Source organism: Oncorhynchus gorbuscha, linkage group LG23 (genome assembly GCF_021184085.1).
Source record: "Oncorhynchus gorbuscha isolate QuinsamMale2020 ecotype Even-year linkage group LG23, OgorEven_v1.0, whole genome shotgun sequence".
NCBI classification, from domain to species: Eukaryota; Metazoa; Chordata; class Actinopteri; order Salmoniformes; family Salmonidae; genus Oncorhynchus; species Oncorhynchus gorbuscha.
This window is the reverse complement of record NC_060195.1, coordinates 25,933,151-25,938,035: the sequence shown is the minus strand read 5'-3', so window position 1 is coordinate 25,938,035 and position 4,885 is coordinate 25,933,151.

Genomic DNA, 4,885 nt, shown 5'->3' with positions numbered 1-4,885 from the left:
ATAATCTATGTATCTCTTCCATAGAAGTATTTTAAATCAAATCAAATCAAATTGTCTTTGTCACATACACATGGTTAGCAGATGTTAATGCGAGTGTAGCGAAATGCTTGTGTTTCTAGTTCCGACAATGCCATAATAACCAACAAGTAATCTAGCTAACAATTCCAAAACTACTACCTTATAGACACAAGTGTAAGGGGATAAAGAATATGTACATAAAGATATATGAATGAGTGATGGTACAGAGTGGCATAGGCAAGATACAGTAGATGGTATTGGGTGCAGTATATACATATGAGATGAGTATGTAAACAAAGAGGCATAGTTAAAGTGGCTAGTGATACATGTATTACATAAGGATGCAGTAGATGATATAGAGTACAGTATATATGTATACATATGAGATGAATAATGTAGGGTATGTAAACATTATATTAGGTAGCATTGTTTAAAGTGGCTAGTGATATATTTTACATCATTTCCCATCAATTCCCATTATTAAAGTGGCTGGAATTGAGTCAGTGTGTTGGCAGCAGCCACTCAATGTTAGTAGTGGCTGTTTAACAGTCTGATGGCCTTGAGATAGAAGCTGTTTTTCAGTCTCTCGGCCCCTGCTTTGACGCACCTGTCCTGACCTCGCCTTCTGGATGATAGCGGGGTGAACAGGCAGTGGCTCGGGTGGTTGTTGTCCTTGATGATCTTTATGGCCTTCCTGTGACATCAAGTGGTGTAGATGTCCTGGAGGGCAGGTAGTTTGCCCCCGGTGATGCGTTGTAAGATGCAGTCATTGGTGCAGCGCCTGCAAGCCTCCAGTGTCTCTGATGGCGACCATGCTATCAGCTGTGAGGTGTGCTACATGGTCAACGCTCAAGGTTATAGACAAGCTGCTATATTCCTTTACTTGAGGTGATTTGTCTGGTGTTTCGGGTGTTACTGCGGGTGTTACTGCGGGTGTTACTTTACTCTGAAGGAGTTTTCTGCCTAGCTCCTCTTAACTGGTCAAAATACTCAGACTTTCAGCAAACTGGAACTTCATCAGATGTCAGTGTAGGCAACTTCTTCTTAACAGAGCAGACCAGTCCCTATCGGATATGATACACCCTTCCAAACACTTCAGGTACGTAGCGCTGAACTCTCTCAGCCAGAATCTGTTACACGCCTCAGACTGAGACGTGGTCATCAGATAACAGACATGAATTAACAGGGTGAAATGATGAGATGGAGAAACGTTGGTAGTGTTCAGTAGTAGGCATTCACCAAGATTGAAGAAGAAACCTCCAAGATCTCACTAACAATCCCACTAACGCCCCCCATTGACGTCACAACTCCCACTAGCGTCAGTAATCATATACATTACTTTCAATGCAAATTCCTGGGAGACCTAAAACATTACACAAGTTTTGGCTCCATAAAATAACAAACAAAAGTAAACATAACAAATATTACCATACACATTTGTGTGCGTCACACATAAATACTAAGAATCATTACGTTCTGATCACTTGAACATGTAAACACATTATTTGATTCATAATATGTGCGTCCAAAGACAAAATGTAGTACAATATCAAAAACACTCATTGTAGAAAAAACTAAATGCTTTGGACGATAAAAACAAACTATATATACAAATAATCCGTTATGGACATGAATCGGTTAACATCAAAGAAATTCCAGTCAAAGTATGTACACTGTCTGGAAACAGTCTGTCGTTTGCTGCACCTGTGAAACATTATAAATGTATCTAACTCTTCGGTGAGACATGAGTTGGTGCCCTTGTTATGCTCTTATGGCATATCATCAACACAACTGTATTTGCGATCCAGTGCCCTGTCATCCATTTCATTCGCTGTCAAACATAAACAATGTATAACCAAAAATCATTCCTTTCTTAGACATTTCCCAGACACCTACCCGGCATCTCCTAGCAACGCTCCCTCCCTCCTTCTCTCCTTCTCTCCCTCCCACAGTGCACCTTGGCCAGCCATAAAAGACACTCAGATGTAAACAGACAGAACGCTTACTGATCCAAAGCCACTCAGGTTCATAGGAAGAATTTTTTTGACCAGAATGTTCTCATGTCCAAAAACAAGAAGGAAGGGCTGGACCAATTTGTGTAAATATCAGCATTTTTATTTCACAGTTGCTTGGATAATGACATTGACTGAGCCCCTCCCTTGTTTGAGCGCAGTATCTAGAAAAAATAGATACATGTCTTCTGTGTTTGATACTAGGTGGTAAATTAACTCCTTATTTGACAAATATAAACATTCTCCTTTTAGTTTTGACTAACTATGTTCTGTGTGTGGCATGGTTCCTTATATCAAAATGTTAATGATTAAGTACAGTGCATTTCATTTTCTCTTCACTCTATGCCCACTACTCTATGCCCACTATTCTATGCCCACTACTCTATGCCCACTACTCTATGCCCACTACTCTATGCCCACTACTCTATGCCCACTACTCTATGTCCACTACTCTATGCCCACTACTCTATGCCCACTACTCTATGCCCACTACTGTATTTCCACATCCCAGGTGACATGTTCAAAGACTACTAAATAAAAAGACTGGCATTAATTGGAAGGTTGAGGGGAAATGTATGCTTTCACATCTCCTCCAATCACTCTTCAAATCACCTGATTCTAAAAGGAATTTGTGAAACAGATGATAAGCACTCAGCTTCAGTGTTGAAGTTAACGGGACCCTTAAAGTCATTTGAGTTTCATTAAATGACCTGTAATAACATGCATCTGTAGCCAACATCACTCAACCTGGAACTAGTTCAAAAACACCTTAAATCTTTGCTGGGAATATTGAAATATACAGGCGTTGATACACCATTGAGGCAAAGCCAAAACCTGTTTTTTTTATCAGTTGCAAGGTGTGAATGGTAATTTGTCCCACAGAATTCCCGTTGCAGTAAATCAAAGAAGTGGGGAATGATTTGATGTATTTCAAACATTTTGCAAATATTATGACAAGCATGTAATATTTCACTTTTTGAAACTTTTTTTTTACAGTTTGTTTAAATTGCATATTTGATCGCCCGCCAATAGTTATACTGGTTCCTGCTCAGGGTTCCCTTAGAATAATACTGCAATCATATTTTTTCCCGCAGGCATCTAAGTCATTACTCATTTCTACCCTCAAGCAGCAATCTCAGAGAAATGAAACAGCAGTTCTTAATACGAATTGCATACTGTGGAGGCAGGAATATTTGGTATTATGTAGCTAACATTTTCAAACATGTAATCTTTTCTCCTAAACCAACTTGAAGTGGACTTCCAGGAGAGATTCCCAATATTTGTCATGCAGGTGAAAGAGGACCCAAACGCGACTTAACAGAAACAGAGTTTATTAAAGTCCAAAACGGAATAACAGAAATCCTCTAGATTTGTAGAGGGGAAAACAACTGGAGAAGCGGCCACAGACTGCAGGTCGCTTCGGGTAGGCGCAGGCCGTAGTCGACTGAGACACCTGCTCACACGCAGCATCTGATGAAGGCACAAAACACGACAGGACAGGGTGATACACAATCACGGCAAAAACACGACAGGACAGGGCGAAACGCAATCACAGCATGGTGAATACAATACAAGGAACCGACGGAACAGGAACGGATCACAAAGGAATAAATAGGGACTCTAATCAGGGGAAAGGATCGGGAACAGGTGTGGGAAGACTAAATGATGATTAGGGGAATAGGAACAGCTGGGAGCAGGAACGGAACGACAGAGAGAAGAGAGAGCGAGAGAGGAGAGAGGGAGGGGAGAGAGAGGGATAGAAGGAGGGAAAGAACCAAACAGGACCAGCAGAGGGAAACGAATAGCATGGGGAGCACAGGGACAAGACATGACAATAAATGACAAACATGACAGTACCCCCCACTCACCGAGCGCCTCCTGGCGCACTCGAGGAGGAATCCTGGCGGCAACGGAGGAAATCATCGATGAGCGAACGGTCCAGCACGTCCCGAGACGGAACCCAACTCCTCTCCTCAGGACCGTAACCCTCCCAATCCACTAGGTATTGGTGACCCCGTCCCCGAGAACGCATGTCCATAATTTTATGTACCTTGTAAATAGGTGCGCTCTCGACAAGGACGGGAGGGGGAGGGAAGACGAACGGGGGTGCGAAGAAAGGGCTTAACACAGGAGACATGGAAGACAGGATGGACGCGACGAAGATGTCGCGGAAGAAGCAGTCGCACAGCGACAGGATTGACGACCTGGGAGACACGGAACGGACCAATGAACCGCGGAGTCAACTTACGAGAAGCTGTCGTAAGAGGAAGGTTGCGAGTGGAAAGCCACACTCTCTGGCCGCAACAATACCTTGGACTCTTAATCCTGCGTTTATTGGCGGCTCTCACCGTCTGTGCCCTGTAACGGCAAAGTGCAGACCTCACCCTCCTCCAGGTGCGCTCACAACGTTGGACAAACGCTTGAGCGGAGGGAACGCTGGACTCGGCAAGCTGGGATGAGAACAGAGGAGGCTGGTAACCCAGACTACTCTGAAACGGAGATAACCCGGTAGCAGACGAAGGAAGCGAATTGTGAGCGTATTCTGCCCAGGGGAGCTGTTCTGCCCAAGACGCAGGGTTTCTGAAAGAAAGGCTGCGTAGTATGCGACCAATCGTCTGATTGGCCCTCTCTGCTTGACCGTTAGACTGGGGATGAAACCCGGAAGAGAGACTGACGGACGCACCAATCAAACGACAGAACTCCCTCCAAAACTGTGACGTGAATTGCGGGCCTCTGTCTGAAACGGCGTCTAACGGGAGGCCATGAATTCTGAATACATTCTCAATAATGATTTGTGCCGTCTCCTTAGCGGAAGGAAGTTTAGCGAGGGGAATGAAATGTGCCGCCTTAGAGAA